This window comes from Pleurodeles waltl, chromosome 5 (assembly GCF_031143425.1).
Source record: "Pleurodeles waltl isolate 20211129_DDA chromosome 5, aPleWal1.hap1.20221129, whole genome shotgun sequence".
In the NCBI taxonomy this organism is placed as follows: Eukaryota; Metazoa; Chordata; class Amphibia; order Caudata; family Salamandridae; genus Pleurodeles; species Pleurodeles waltl.
The window spans coordinates 891457206-891474455 of record NC_090444.1 but is presented as its reverse complement, the minus strand read 5'-3'; the positions used below and the strand labels follow the sequence as shown (position 1 = coordinate 891474455).

General features: G+C 44.0%; 1 protein-coding gene across 4 annotated transcripts in view; it reads right to left on the bottom strand.

The window, feature by feature from the left end:
• Nucleotides 1–17250, bottom strand: part of SPAST (spastin) — a 465871-nt gene that overhangs the window by 141610 nt on the left and 307011 nt on the right. The window lies entirely within an intron of this gene.

The following is a 17250-nucleotide window of genomic DNA, read 5'->3' as shown; positions in this document are numbered from 1 at the left end:
ACTTGACTGATTTGGTAGTTCACCTTTATCGGCAGGTATTTTATTGCTATCTGTAAACAAATGAAAATTAAGCTGCTGGTGCTCTACAAACTTGAATTTCTTCTCTTTTGGACACAACTGTACAGTGCCTATTGAAACCTGTCCGTGTCAAACCATAACAAACGCTCGGATCCATTCATGGGATAGTGCAGGGATTGCCATCTATTCAAGAGGTTTCACAGTAACATTATATGTGCACTGTACTGTAAGCTGCACAAACAACAAACAGCCTTTAAAAGAAAGTCAAAGCTGGTCAAAATAACAAATTGCAGAAATTAAAAAAGCACTCGAGGTAGAAACCACATGAGAGGAAAAAAAAATACAGGAACTATTTTATTCTGAAAGTTTAGCTATGATCACATTTTGAAGGGGTTTGTGTGATGTGGGAGCAATGTTCAGCTGCATTAAAGAATGTTCGGATACATGAACTCCGTAGTGCAATATAAACATTTAGCTTTAAAGTTGATTCCTCACTCTTAACATAACAGGAAAGAGATCATCTTGTTAATTTCTGGTGCCATTTTTCAAGACATAGGCACATGCGTAGACCGAAGAATTGATAAGACGACAATTGTAAGGGTCTGACTTTCTGCAGAAGGAGGAACACTGAGGGACCAGATAATTTGTGGCTTTGGATTTATAAAACTCAAGCCTCGAAATCCTAGGCAGTGGCATTTATGACAAGCCAATCCAGCATGTGAACGCGGTTGATAGCCCAACACACTGCACCTTGAAATGTGGATTTTGTAACAGTCCCCATCTAAAAATATTTACAATTACTTATAGAAAGCCAATATGGAAAATACAGCTTCATCTAGGAGGACAGCCTCCGAAGGTAGATGCGATTGAAGATTCAAAACCTTTGTGGAAAGATTACAGTGGACTAAGTATAGGTGTTGCATGGAGTTTGTGAGACACTGGGTTACTGTTTGAGGGGGGTGACATCCCACTCAAGCAATAACCACATTCCTTGTCATGGTGAGGTACAAGTAAAACACAAATTAACCTGTGACAAACTCTCAAGTAGCTTGGTGCTGAGCAATCAGGCCTAACTTAGTGGCAATGTGTACAGTTTAATGAATGATTGATTTTCCTTTATTTCAATTATAAAAAATAATCATAAAAGTACAAATCATTAAAAATTACATAACTCATGTAATAAATAATCAAGCATGTTAAACACCATAAAACATTTAAAAAAAACATTGCCATATCATGACCATAACTTCTTAAATAGAGATGATATATTCTGTTTTAAGAGACCATAACGGTTTAGGGCCCAAAGTTCATGATCTTGTTTTAACGCAAGGCATTTTTAACAAGTTAGAAACTGCACTGCAACCACAGATTAATTCAACATTAGTAAATATATAAAAGCAAGGCAATATTGATAAAAATCCTTTGGTTTTATGAATGAGCAGAAGAAATCTTCTAAGTGAGTTATAAAAATTACAGAACGAGACCAAATGTTCTAAGGTCTGGAGCGAGACGTTGTCGCAGGGGAAAATTTTTATTGCAGAGGGCTCATATTGCCTGGGATGGAAGCATAAATTGCAACGGATAGATCCTAATCTGAACCTAGTGAGAAGGGCTCTTTCCCATGAGTTTCTGACAAAGGAAACAGAGTTCCGGACCAGGAGTAGTTTTTAAAATCATCAGAGCCCTGGCTGACTTGCTACCCAAGGCCACATTTTCTCTACTATCGCCAAGCTGCGTTAGTAGTAGCTCCTTCACAATCTTTTTGTCAGCCCGTTTCAACACTTCAGGATTGAGAAATAATTTTGGATGCCCCAATGATAAGGCTGTGGCTCTAATATAGTTAAGCCATGGGATTTTGTGGCCTAAATCACAACTGAGGCAGTCCTCAATGTCTTCCCTATTAAAAGTTGCCATTTTCCCACTCCAGACTGATATCCACAGCAACATGGGCGCAATTCTTTCATAATCTTCCGCAAAGTCCAGACCTAGCTCCTCGTGCAAAAACAAACTTGGACTAGCTGGTCCCACCCCTAATAACTTTCAACAAAAACGATTTTCATCATGCTGAATGCATTTACAATTAGAGTACCCCCAGATTCCTGCATCCTACATTAGTATAGGTAAACATTTCATCTTGTTAATCTGCAGCAGTGGTAGAACAGGCTTGCTCCCAACTAAACAAGCAAATCTAAAGAGCGCCCCACATGGCTGGTCAAAGCGCTGACAACGGTTTGTGAAACTTTGAGCCCACGTACAGTGCTCATCAAAGGTAACACCCACATATGAGACGGAAGTTACCCTTTTTATCATGTGAGCCTTAATTGTGATAGGTTTAAGTTTCGGGTTCCGCTTCCCACAAACCATAAAATGCGTTTTGGAGGTATTAACATCCAGTTGCAGGTCGTTCATAAGATCAACAAACAGATCCACAAGGACCTTAAGATTATTCAGTGTGTGAGAGAGGATGACTGCATCATCTACATATAACAAAGAGGAGACAGGGTTGTTTTTGACTTTTAAAAAGTCTTTACCATGGGTAACTAGATGTGAATTCAGGCCACTGATCTATAATAGAGAACTGGTGCCATATTGCACCCCTGCCTGCCTCCCCCTGCCAGTTTGAAGACATCAGAGCATTCCTCTGCCTTCCCAAATCTAACTGAGGCATTAACATCTGGATGTAGTGCCCAAAGGAAATTTATCAAAGGTTGGGGCAACCCAAGAACTTCCAGAATTGACCATAGCTTTGATCGAATAATCCTATCAAATGCACAGCTCAGGTCCGGGCACAAAATATTATTTGCTTAGATCCATTCTTCAATACGAAGAAGGACAATATGTCCCATTATCTTAACTGTGGAGTCCAACAAGGAAACAGGGTGGTAACAGGCTGGGTCCTGCCTACACCCTTTTTTTAAAACCGGCACTATTACTGGTGATTTCCATGAGCTAGGAATAACGGTTTGCATTGCAGCATTAAGTATGTTTGCCAGTAGAAGGGCCCACAAGGCAACGTTTTCCTTCTATAAGTCCATAGGGCATCCATCTGGGCTGGGGGCTTTGTTACAGGGGCTTCCCATGATGGCAACCTGAACTTCCTCCAAATTATAGTTTAAGCTCAAAGAAAAGGAAACTGCAGCGTCCACTTCCACTAGTTGTTCTGCACTATCCAGTGAGTACACTCTCTCGAAATGGGCAACCCATCTTTGGGTGGGTATGGTGGTCCCTAAAATATCAGGGGAAGCTTAATAAGCATGCTTCCCATTCACTATACTCCAGAAGGACCTCACATCCCTGAGCTTGCAAGCACCCACTAACTGCTCTCACCTCTCTTCTTTGAGGCATTGCTTCCTTAGTTTTATTGCCTCCTTGTAAGCAACCCTAGCTTCAGTGATATAATGGAGGTTCCCTTAAGGACTTTATGGAGGTGCTTACTAGCACTGTGGCAATTCTTATCAAACCATCGCTCTTTATGGTCCCCTAACAATCCTTGGAGATCCAACATAATGGATCTAAGGCTGCTATTCAGAGGCTGAAAATCAGCCATAATAATAAGTGGTGGGGCCTCAAACAGTAAGAGGGAGCTAGAAAACAGATTCCTGCATCTCATAACAACCTCTACCAATAAGATAGGGATCGGAGCTTTCTGCCAGCTGAGCCTCCTACCCTGGTCTTTTGGAATCAGCCCAAACACACCTGGAGTCAAGTCCATAATCCCTGTGGTGGGAATAACCATTCTAGCTTCAATAGAATTATGGTCACTAAGCAATTTGTCATAATTCAGCCGGTTGGCAAAACATTCAGCAAAATTATTAGAAAAAAAATATAATCAAGTATAGTCCCCTTTTCCCAACCCAACAAATTTAAGTTTGTATAAATCACAGCTTGCCACTCTCTCCAGCATATTGCTGAGGCCAGCGCGCCTCACTTAGGTCACCAGCAGCTTACCTCTAGAGTCCGGGGGCTCTCCAGGGAATACCCCTTCTTCCACAAGGAGGGGATCAACGTCCAGAGGGACCGTTCCTATCTTGGCATTGAAATCCCCCGTATAAGGACAATGAAACAGCCCAATTTAGGAGCCACCCTTTTTTCCAAGGTCCTGATCTGACACCCTAACTGACAAACTGAGTTATAAAAATTTACAACAAAAAAATGCAAATCTTTAGAAGCCACAACCCAAAATATCTGTATTCCACTGTGCCTAAGAGGAATTGGAACAACGTGCAGCTGTGCGGATACTCAGAATAATAGAGTCAAACCTCCACTAGCTCTTGGCCCTTGTGAGGATGTTGCTAATGCAACATGGGTCTCAAAACCCTCCACAGAAAGCTACTCCTGTGCCCGTGTTTCTTGAAGTAATATGGTGTCATTCTGGGAGATGAACGTAATCCACTGAGTGTCGGAGATTTTATTCCCCAGACCTTCACAATTCCATGAAAGGAAACTAAGTTCCCTGGTTGCGCATTACCCTCCTGAGGGCCGCACACATCTGGCTGAACCCCAGCCGGAACCCCCATAGGCACAGTAGTGATTTGTCAGTCGATTTCACGGAGATTAGACAGGTGGGTGAATCTGTTTCTGGTGGGTATCGTGGGAAAGGGGCATAGCCCTGATCTCTGCTCCAGATAATTAAAACCCCTAGCTCCTGACAGGATGGTGGGCTTATAGAAAAATCCTAGTGGCAAAATCCTAATGCCAGGTTCCATCATAAAAGGTTGCCTGGCAGTGAAAATCAACCTCCCTGTAATATCCAGGTTCTACAATTAATCACCACACAGGCACCCTCCATGGACTTGTTAGTAGAACCAATCCACTCACTTCTCCGCACAAATAGTATATTCCTAGATTCCATAGGGTGAAAAGTTGTGTTTTGTCTCAATCAATGACAAACCTTATTCTGCAGGTTTTCATTTGTCTCAACCTGGGGAGACTCAAGAGGGGGGGGTGGACTGCAGATAATACTGCAACATATGGGCAGCACTCAGGTGGCAAATTCAAACGGGGCAATCTTCCAGATGGCCCCTTTCAAGCATCCTTGCCTCTGTTATTTCTAGGGACCCCCCACTATGGGTTGCCCCTAGTTCACCATTTCCCTCCCAACCTCACGGAACAAGGGCTCCCTTATAGTACCTAATGAAGACCCCGCAGCACAAGAGTGGGAGGATTGAACATTAGGTAGAGCTGAGGGCAAAACTCCAGAAAAAGCACGGCCCCCTCCCTAAGCTTTGGTTTACTGAGAGCCTCTCCCCACAAGCGACTATCCTCATGCCTTCTTTCCTCCAGCACAGGGGTCCCATGAGTGGTCACAGCTGGATCTGGCCTGTTCAAGGTGGAGATAGATGTCTCCAATTTAGATAACCTTTCTAGAACTGGAGCCAGACACTGCTCAAGAAAGTGTTTACATTGATCCAGTATGTGATCCCACTCCTGGCTGCCACCCGGGACCTCCAACTTGCTGCTCATAAAACCTCTTCTCTGATTGCTTGGGCTGTCATTTCCCTTTAACTGCCAGGGCACTTACTTTGGTTATTGGGGGGGGAGGGGGGGGGGGGGAGGTCTGGGCTAATGAGTCCTCCAAATGCACTGTCCCAACTGCTACCACTCTAGGGTGGGTGTTGTCAAGGAGTCCCAAGGGCAAAATATCAGGGCACCCTATAGAATGGCAGAGGGAATTTGGTACCGTGGGAGGACCCATAAGTGGGCTGCCACTTGGGCCCTCCCCCGGCTCCACTGATAACCTCTTTCAGCCAAATCAATTTCTTTTGCAATCACACCATGGCCTGGGTGAAGAAAGAGTAAAATGTGGATCCCTTTTGAGGCTTTGGGGATGCTCCCTTACAGTCCTGCAATTTGCGCTTTCCCATTTTCATACCCCAGGGCTTTGGAAACCTCAATACACCTCTATGGAGATAAGAGTGGAATTATAAGGAGAACAGGCCCACCTATTTGCTTATACCACACAACATAAAAATTGAGATTGAAAACGAGCGGGAGCCAAAACCATGAGGGCAGGCCCAGCCCAGCCTCGGACGGCCGCAGACAGGCCAGCTCAAGTCTTAATTTATGCACCTTTGGGCGCGGCAGAGCGCCGTAGGTGGCCTTCTCCCAACGGTGTGTTTGAGAGGTGTGGTCCTGCTTGGCCTGTGACCCCTGAGCCAAGTGCAGTGTGTTCCGTGCAGTGGAAACACGTCTTCATTTATGTGCTTTGGGTGCGGCAGAGCGTCATAGGCAGCCTCCTCCCGCCGGTGTGCCTGGGAGATGTGGTGCTGCTTGGCCCATGACCCCTGAGCCAAGTGCACAGTTTAATAAATACGTCAAGACCATAATGAAAAACATCTTATCAGTAGATTCAGAGATATTCAATTTTAAAGATTTAAGTGAAAAAAACATCAAAATGCATCAAGTATATCTAGTCGTACAAGACATGGAGAAAGTCGCAAGTTCAGGCCAATGGCAATAGAGCGTGGGTCAGATATAGGGACCAGGTTAGTCCTGATGAAAAATCCTGTTTGTGGTGGAGGGGGCCTCTAGGAGCAGGGAAGTATTGCGGATTGCCATTGATGTAGCGTGAGAATCACAGATGGTCGTCGCTGTACCATGAATATTCTGCTGTCGCCACAAACGGTCATATGGGAACTTCGTGGTGGCACTCCCCATGAGTGGCTGATCCTCTAGTGCTAAGGGTTGGGTTGACAGAACTTCATGCTGGCGAGAAGAGCGAGTGTCAAGGTTTTAGCACCAACGGGCATGATTGCAGTTGCAAATAAGCCAAGAACTTCAATTCGGCTCCACTGAGGCCACACCAAGGGTCCAGGACCGGAGGGGCACCACATGGATGTCAGGTACTTACTTCAGCTGTATCTGGGTGCTGGTTCAGGTGGCTAGTAGGCTGTTCTGTCCCTAAGAATCTGAACAGGAGGCCAGCAAATTAGTCTTCGGAGTCACTCTGGGAGTCCTAGTTTCAAGTGCAGGTCCATCCCTCTGACTCAGGCAGAAGGGCGGCAGTCCTTCTCCCTGGCAGAGTCCCAACAGGTCCAGAAGTGTGCTGAGGAGTTGTTGTCTGAGGTCCAATATTTATACCAGGTGCCTCTCCTTTAAAGTGTGAGAAGCTTCTAGAGGTTTCCCTTTGAATTGCACAGGTTTTTCTGCCTCTCCTGCTCTGGCTCCAGACTAGTTACAGGAGGAATGCAGCCCTTTGTCAGGAGGCAGGACACAGTCTATTCAAGTGTAAGTGGAGTTGTGCCAAGCTCCACCCTCCCATCTTGCCAGGAATTAGCCCATCCAGGAACATCTAAGCTCTCTACTGCGTGAGGCTGTCTAGGAGGAATACCCGAACGCCAACTGTGTGCTACACTCAGTTATGTGGCATAAGGATAGACTGCAGGCACAAATGGGTTAAAACAGGAAAATGGCAACTTTCTAGAAGTGTCATTTTCAAAATTGTAAGATTGCCATTAGAAAGGCTTTTTCATAACAATTCCAAAGAAATCAAACATGAAATCCTTCAACGTAATAAGGTAACTTCAGTGTTATCCTCTGGGAGAGGCAGGATTTGCAGTAGTGAAATATGAACTTAAAAGTTTTTTTTTTTTTACTACTAGGGCATGCAAAACTTAAAAGTACATGTTCTACTTTTTAAATATGGTGTGCCCTCCTCTCTCTGATGCCCAGGGCCTATCCTAGGGGTGACTTAAATGTATTAAAAAGGAAGGTTTGGGCCTTGCGAAAAGGTTTATTTGGCCTGTCTGCATACCAGTGTAAAATTGCACACACCGGCTACAATGGCAGGCCTTAGACATCTTTGAAAGGGATACTTAAGTGGGTGGCACAATCAATGCTGCAGGCACACCATTAACATTTATTGTACAGACTCTGGGTACAGGTAGTGCCATTTAACTAGGGTCTTACAGGTAAATTAAACATGCCAATTGGGTATAAGCCAACTCTACCATGCTTTAAATAGGGAGCAAACATTTCAGCACTGGTTAGCAATGGTAAAATGTGCAGTATTAAGGCCAACAGAAATTAATTCAGGAAAAATAGGAGGAGTGAAGGTAAAATGTTTTGGGATGACCCTGTAGAAAGCGCCAAGTCCAACAGACGTGCACATACGGAAGTGATCTACAATGAACTGCAGCAGTGGAGAGGAATAGTAGACCTTGATAATGTAACTGTACAAGTACTAGTTTTAAGTTTGGTGACCTAGCTGTAACATTCGCCTAATATTTACCAAATGTGTATCTCTACAATTGTTCAATAAAGAAAAGTTAATTTAAAAAAAACAAAAACATACAGGCCGATTTAAGTGAAGAAACTACAAAAAGATATTGAAATGGGTAGTAAACAACTGATTAACATATTTATGCAAATTCCTTTTACCTAAAGAGAGGCAAAATATTTACGACAATCCGTACTAGGAAGAAGGAAAATTCCTGCTAGAGACCTTTAAATATATTTGCAAGGGCAGTGTCGCAAAAAGCATCTACAGCTACAGCTACAGAAAAAGAGACCACTATGCAATCAAGCTAGACCAAAGGAATGGAAGCTGCAAATGTAACAACTGACGAAAAGATGTTGGAGAAAGCAAACAACTATGCCTTTACTGTGTGTAAGATGGTTAATATGGAGGAGTCCGATCAAAAGCCAATAGAAACTCAGTATACTTTAATACAGTACCAAGCTAGAGGACGACTTGGGAAAATGATAACCCCTTCCCTAGATAATTACTGCATGATCTACCAACGAACTGAAGCAAAGAAGTTTTCCAAAATTAAAGCGCTATTCTCAAACTGGTGACAAAATTGAGCAAAGTCACTGGAATCAATTCAAAAGAAGAAAAAAAACCATGGGCAGCATTTTATTTGAAACTGATTGAGAAAAATTACTGCATTTCTCCATTTGAGGTTGAGAATGTACAAACAGCAATTCATTTATGTACAGTGAGATTGATGGCAGGGCAGAGGACAAGCAAGATCAGTCAACTAATTTTATTACTAAGATAACCAACAGCAGGCACTGTAAGTAAATGAATGAATGTGAACAAAAGGTGACCAGGGGAGAGAATGAGAGAAGGTATATGCATGCATGGATGGTTAGACGGTACAGACTCCCACTGTTCTCACCAGAACCCTCACAAACACAATCACCATTTTGTAACAGTGTCATGATGCCATCTATCTTCACTAAAGATGGATATTCCATAGCGGCCACTCTATAAATGAGGTGTTGAGATCGCACTCCTGCTTTCAAGGCTCATGTCATTAAGTTCCATTAAACTAAACCGTGTGTCAAAGGTGATAACATGTCCCATACAATGCAATGCAATAAACGTAGAGCCACTATAGCTTTAAATGTGATTCTGAACTACAACAGACAACCCACACTTCGGCGATGTATGCCATGCCTGTTTTTCACCTCAGACTGTTGCACAATTTTATGCCCCTAGCTTGCCCAGAAAGGCTTGTACCTGGCGCTCTGTCACAACTGGTTCAAGATTACTACAGCAATGCACTTTGCAATGAGATAGCAAAACACTAGAAACTTGGGTCCAGCTTCTCCAAACTTCCATATCCAGGACTGTTACTGGTGCCCTGAAATAGTCATGCAAAGCCCATCATTAGTAAAGACCAATGGCTACCCATTCAGGACAGGATCTCTTACATCAGTGGTTCCCAACCTGTGGTCCGGGGACCCCTGGGGGTTCGCAAAGCCTCCTCAGAGGGTCCGTGGCTGCTTTAAAAAAAAAAAAAAAAATTAATAGATTAGGTCCCCAACTTTCAGTAATGGCTCAGTGGGGGTCCCCAGATTCCAATAAAGAGTCAGTGGGGGTCCCCGGGCTCCAGTAATGATAAAGTGGGGGTCCACAGAAGTCAAAAGGTTGGGAACCACTGTCTTACATTCTATGAAAGGTAAATGAAGTACTTTTTTAGTTAGCTCTGCTTTCCATGACTGTGCTCCTCAAATCAATGTTAATTGCCTGTTACATGCTTCCAGAGTCAAAGGCCTGGTGGTAGGACTTTCACTGTGTTGGCTCTTGGTGCCTTAAAAGCTCTTCCCTCATTTGGGGCATATTCTAGATCCATTTAGACTATTTAACAACACCACTAAAGACCTGGCTTTTTACTAGTACCCTAGTTTAAAACTCCAGGATAAGGTTCTGCACCTTCATGTTATCAGGAAACCCATAACTGTGAAATTGCATGTTACAAAAGCTTTTTTGCATTATAAATCAAACATTATATAGTAGTGAGTAGGGCAAATGTTCCCCACTTTCAGATAGTTCTACCTGAGGAGGACTTATTTACTAAACAAATGCTTCCCTTCACAATGTGCTGTGAAGAACACTGAAGAGCACTGGCAAACCTTGATTTGATGTAGAAAGGCGGGGGGGGGGGGGGGGGGAGAGCCAGACTAAGTTTCCACTCATACGCAGACCCTATACCCAAGTAACATTAGGCCTAACCTTCATCTGAAAGTCTTACATTACGGTGCATATGGGGTTGGCCACAGTTGGACTGACAACCAAACTCAGCGCTCACAAAAATGTTCAAACCAGACTCATACTGCTTGAAGACAGTAAAAGAATGAGGGTACAGACAGATGGTTGGGTCATGGCAGCTCACCTTATTCTGAAAGCAGACTCCTAATCTCCAGCCCATCAGAAAAATGTCACAGTGGCTGTAAAAGATTAGAGGTTATGTACTGTGTAGAAAGACACCATTCTCGCTGTAAGAATCTGTATTACCATTTGGTTTGGGTGACTACCGACCTCAAGGAACAATTATAAGATTTGTCAGGGTGAACCCTCTGAGACTAAATTAACCTGAGCTCAACCCCTGGTAGCTGCTGGAGAGAGAAGACATGCCTAACTTAGTGCAATGATGTGTAAAGTGTTTATGCAGTAGCAAAAACTTTAATAAGGTCAAAATGCAAAATAAAAAGCCTAAATCGAAGTAGGAAAACAGAATAAAATGTAATAAACAAAATTACAAAAATTCAATAATGGGATCCAGAGGTATGCATTTTTAAACTTTTAAGTCGAAATAGCACCAAAAAGCACAAGCACAATGATAGTGAATGGTCGCAGTAGACTGCGACCTTGATACAATTTGAGGCTGATAGAAATGGCGAGCAGGCCAGATCCACACACCAGTTTCGTTCTGGTGAAAGAGTTTACATATGACTTAATCTAAAGGGAGGCACTTAGAGACTCACGAGGTGTCAGGCAGAGGCCAACACCAGGGTCCTGTCCAGGTCCACTGGTTGCCACTGATCAGCTGGGTACTTCCAGGAAAGGGCTCTTGTAGCTTGTTGTATATCCGTAGCTTGAACAGGTGGTCAGAGCCTTATGACCCTTGGAGTCCACTGCTTTGTCCTGGGTGCAAGAGGGAGCTGGTCCAGTCCTCCAGGGCTCCTCTCAGGTCTCAGACAGTAAGTCCAGTCCTTATCTTTTGTTCTACAGGCCAAGGAAGTGTTCTGAAGTGGGTGCATGGAGGTGCCATATTTATGCCTCGCATTACCTAGTGGGAGGGAATGACTCCTGGGCACGCCTTAACCAATGGGTTAAAAGTTCCCCACTTTGGACATTTTCAAGATGGTGAAATTCCTCAACCACACTAAATCTGGGCTTTGAGGGCTGTGTGTGGGGAAGATGCCAAAATAATCCTGGTATAAGGTGACCACCTGTCCATAAATCACACAGACTGTTATTGGTCTGATAACAGACATTTGCCTGTAATTTCACCACTATTATTTTACAGCTTTCTGGGGTATTATGGAGCTAGCAGCTACCGCACGTAACTTTACCCTGATCAGAACCACCACCTGAACTAGTTTTCAATGCAGCCTTAAATGTTACTGAGCACTGAATGGAACTGAGAAATATTTTTAAAAGCACACAATAACAGCTGGGCGTTTGAAAAGCTTTTTCTCAGTTTTAATTGGTATGCACTTCCTATGTATTATATTTTGTTTATTGTTTTCCTCTTATATAGTATGGCACTAAGATGTTTGCTTACATAGAAGATTTTCATTAACTTCAGCACTGCAATGTTTCTATTATTGGTTGAGGTAGAAAGGTGTTAGGATTGATAAGCAGATGGGTAAACAGAAAGCTAGATGGATAAGTTGGTGGTTCAATGAATGGATGGAAAGTGTGGGAATAAATGGGAAGGGTGTAAAATGGAAGATGGCTGATTTGATGGTTGCATTGGCCGAGGTAGTGGGCGGATCAATGGAATGATGGATGTATGAGGAGATAGCTGAAAGGATGAAAATGGGCACATGGGTGAATGGAAATCAAGATGGCCAAATGCATGAATTTATGGATGGATGGATGAATGAATACAGGTAAAATGGAAGGATCTTGCTGGGTGGGTGGGTGGATAGATGCATGGATCTTGGTGGTTAAAAGTACAGGCACATGGATTAATGGCCGGATGGGTACTCAAATTATGACTAGATCAAGTTGGATGGATCTTGGTGGATTGATGGATTTTGCTGGGTGCCTAAATTAATAGATGGACGATGGCTACTTGAATGGATTGATGGATGGTTGGATGGATGGATGGATCTGTGTAAATTGACTGATCTTGGTGGGTGGACTGATGGGTGGACAGATGGCTGGAGAGATGGAACTTAGTGGGTACATAGATGGATATACAGCAGGGTGGATTAATGGGTGCTCGGATGATCGATAGATCCGGCTTGATCTTGTTGGCTGGATGGATGGATCTTGCAGGGGGCATAGTTAGATAGATGGGTAACCAATGGGTGCTTGGATGGGAGATGGACAGATCTTGATGGGTGCATGAATAAATATACAGAAGGATGGATGATTTCTTGGGTTGATTGAACAATCGCAGTGGATGAATGGACGTTGGTGGGTGGACAGATTTATCTTGCTGCGTACAATGGTTTGATATTTCAATGAATGGATGGACAATAGGTGCTTGGGTGGATTGATAGATGGATGGGGGGACAAATGGGTGCTTGGATGGATGGATCTGGGGTAAATGGGTGGATCATGGATGAACGGACAGACCGCTGGATGGGGGATCTTGATGGGTGCATGGATGGATATACAGAAGGATAGATGTGTTGGTGCTTGGATGAGGGATAGTTCAGTGTGGACAAATTAATCTTGCTTGGTTCATGGATGGTTAGATGAATGGATGGGCGATGGGTGCTTGGATAGATGGATAGAGGTGGTTGGCTGGATGATCTGTGCAAATGGATGGATGTTGGTGGATGCATGGATTAACAAATGGATGGAAGTTGGATACAAAGGATGGAAATATAGAAGGGTGGATGATTGAATAGATATGCATGAGAGACTTTTACTTCTGAAAAGTATACACTATCTTGAATTCTTTATCTCATCTATGCACTGTTCACACAAAGTAATCCTTTTTAATTGTTTTGCACTGTAGCAGGCGTTTGTACTGCTTCGGTCAGCACTCACCCGTGAATATCAAACCTGTTGGCTATGCCAGTGCTTGTACAAGACCTTGCAGCTATCACCCGAGCAGAGTCTAAGCTGAGGGAGGTAGAGCTAAAACAAAAAGCATGGAGAGGAGTTTGACTGAAACTCCGCACTAGTTTTGTCAGAAACAATCACAATGAAATATACACACTTACATATGCATTATCTCCCACAAATATGATATAAACACTAACTCAATATTTCACTTTCTCGCTACCTGTAGTAGTAGTAGTAACAGTACTAACTGCATATAAGCTGGAAATCCACATTCACCAACAAAGCACTGCTTCAGGTACTATCATTTGAGGTAAGTATCATTGGGCTGCTATCCCTTGCGTCGGCTGTGAAATTTTTATTATTATGCATACGTTTGCTTGTTTTTAGTCTCTGAAGAAGTTCAATTACATGTGAATGTTTGCTCAGTACTGCCATGTATTATACAAACCAAAGAACATAAACCTATAGTGACTTGTTCTTCTGTCAACTGTCTATTTACTTGCTCTTACATTATTACTTGGCCTACCCTAATGTGTCTGTAAAACTGACCTTTTGTCCTGAATTTTTGTCCTGAATTTTTACCCTTTGTTCTGGATTTTTACAGTCATGGACCAGAAGTTGCCTCCATGTCAGGTGGTCACCCTATCCTGGTATCTTCCCACATCTAAAACAAATTCAACCTTCGATAGCCACTATACCCACAATAAAGACAGAAGCAGAGGTCTGGTAAGACAAAAGCAGAGTCCTTAACAGTCAACGGATCCACAATAATTGTCTTGCCATGCAGTTCTCTCCAAATTCATGTGTGCTCAAAGTGTTATATGTGAACCCAGTGGATCAGTCAAGGAGGATTTACAACTTTACTGTCAAATAGGATACCCATAATCCCCACCCTGCATATTCTGCTGAGATCAGATGAGTCACTTCTGTCCATTCAGATCAGCTTATTGTTTGCTCCTGGGAAGCAGGTCACACCTATTTTGTTACTGCCTAAGAGAAGCTACAGAGCCATTGCAGATCAGTCACCAGTCTTCAGTATGACTTCTGTGATGTCGCCCCCAACCCACAGCACGTGAGTGGAAACTGTAAAGATTTTAAAGTGACCAATCTTCAACTTACTTCTACAAGACTGGGTGTAGACTCTTCCTCCATTATCACATTTTAGAAAACTTCTTGTTGAAGAACTGGTCTGGAGCACAAATGTTCTGAGGTAACATGTTGGTAGAACAGTAGGTAATGGAGCTTTTTTTGTGTTGTATTTTTTTTATTAAAGAATTACAACCGTACAAGAATACAGAGCATTTTGTACCTCTACATGTTACAAAAAGTTATAGGATAAACGTAAGTGATCATCGCCTAGTGGTCTTAATAATGGGGAAGAAAAGAGGAGGGAGAAGGAGGGCAGGGGAAGGTGATGTAAGAGCCTGATAGGATCAGTGATGTGCGGGATAGGAAGCATTATGACATATGGTTGTGGGTAGTAACTGTTTACAGGTATCCCTTAGTCTCTGGTGAGGTTCCACATCCCCCGGCAGAAAGGGGAGACTGAGTTGTCGCCTATCGGGCCAAGCCTCATGATGGTCGTGGGGGGCAGCGGGGTGCAGGGAAGTTTGGTAAGAGTAAAGAAAGGGTGCAGAAAGTGATACCATGCAGTATGCTGAGGCGTATGGCGTAGCCCATCAGATACCCATTCTGAGTAACCCGTCTGAAAGGATAGGAAAGGGAGAAGTGGAAGCAAGGACATGAAATGAAGCCCTTTTGCTAGGGCAGTGATACTAGTATGCGGGAAAACTATAGGCTGCAGTATATCGTAGGGTAGGAGAAGGTGGAATGGGGAAGGTGGAGGCAAATGGGGGTGGGCTGGATAGAATAAGATGCAGCAGAGTAGAGTGTAGTAATGTGGGGGAAGGCAAAGAGGGGTAGTGTGAGACCGAGTAGGGTAGAGGAGAATGGAGTGAAGTAGGGCAGGGTAGAAAGAGGTGGGGTAGGGGTTGGTCACCCAACACCCGGCGTTGTCTGGGGAAGGAAATAAGAAGAACAGGGGGAATGGGTCGGGGAGGGAAGAAAGAAGCAGAGGAGGTCCGTGGGGGTACTGATCAAGAGATGGGGCAGGAGGAGAAGGAGGGAGGGCAAGATGATGGGGAGGGGCATTAGGGAGGGATGAGCAAAACCATGACAGTAGAGGCTGCAGTTGGGACTGGAATGGGTGTGCGGGAACGTCCCAAGTATCTCCAGGAAGGAAGTGCACCCATACCTGTATGAACTTGGGGGGGAGGGGGAGGCGCTGCTCTTGCAATTGATAGATGACACGTTCATGGGCTCCTGTCCGAACCACGGCCACTATCCACTCCTCCAGAGTTGGTGGAGTAGGGGCTCTCTAATGGCAGAGGATACATATCCTGGCTGTCACAAGAGCAGTTTGCAGGAGGCAGTGTTGCGGTCAGGACAAGTCGGGGAGGTCGCCCATGTCATGAAGGAGAATAGAAGAAGAGGAAAGTGTGAGGTTCATAGTTGCCAAGGGTGGATCCCACCGCCTCCCATAGTCGGATCGCGGGGCAGTTGCAGAGGATGAGGGGTAAAATCGCACCGAGTTTCCGCGCAGCACCATCAGTTTGCATGAGGTAGAAGACCTATTCTGCACAATTTTGCAGGGGGTCCAGTACCAGTTGTGGACTACTTTAAACAGGCAAAACTTCAGATGTGCTTCCCGGGTTCCCCTGTCGAGGGCTGTCATGATGTCTGTCCAGTCCTCCTCTTTAAATTCAGTTTGGAGGCAGAGGTGCCACACCTACAGAGTAATTTGGCGAGGAGCGGCTGCGAGTAAAGGTGTTGCGTGAGCACTTCATAGAGGCCTGACACCCCATGCTGTAAGATAAGACAGGATGAGAGAAGCTTGGAGGTCCCAGGGGTTGGCTTCCATGGTGCGTCGGAGACTATGTTGTAGTTGCAGGTACCACCACTCCTGGCATGGCTGGAGCCCATATTCTTTTTGCAGTGTCGCAAATGATTTAATGTCACCATTCTCAATGATCTGATCCAAGCTTTCAATACCGGCTGTGCTCCATTGCACCCACTGAAAGGTGTCCCCTCCAATACGTAGTTGGCTATTTCCCAACATAGGGGTCTTCTTGTGGAGATAAGGGTGTATGCCGAGAAGGCGGGGTGCCCGGCGCCAGGCTGCATGCGTCGCCTCCAGCATCAGGTTATCTTGGCAGGACTGGGGGGGAACTGGCTCTGCACAAGGAGCAGAGTCCTTCCCGGGTAGGGAGTATTGGGCACTCTGAGACAACCCATTGTGGCATGTCCGGCGAGACAGGTCACATGTATATCATTTGGCATAAGTGGAGGGCGAAGGCATACAGGGAGTGCAGAATTATTAGGCAAGTTGTATTTTTGAGGATTAATTTTATTATTGAACAACAACCATGTTCTCAATGAACCCAAAAAACTCATTAATATCAAAACTGAATATTTTTGGAAGTAGTTTTTAGTTTGTTTTTAGTTTTAGCTATGTTAGGGGGATATATGTGTGTGCAGGTGACTATCACTGTGCATAATTATTAGGCAACTTAACAAAAAAATATATATACCCATTTCAATTATTTATCATTACCAGTGAAACCAATATAACATCTCAACATTCACAAATATACATTTCTGACATTCAAAAACAAAACAAAAACAAATCAGTGACCAATATAGCCACCTTTCTTTGCAAGGACACTCAAAAGCCTGCCATCCATGGATTCTGT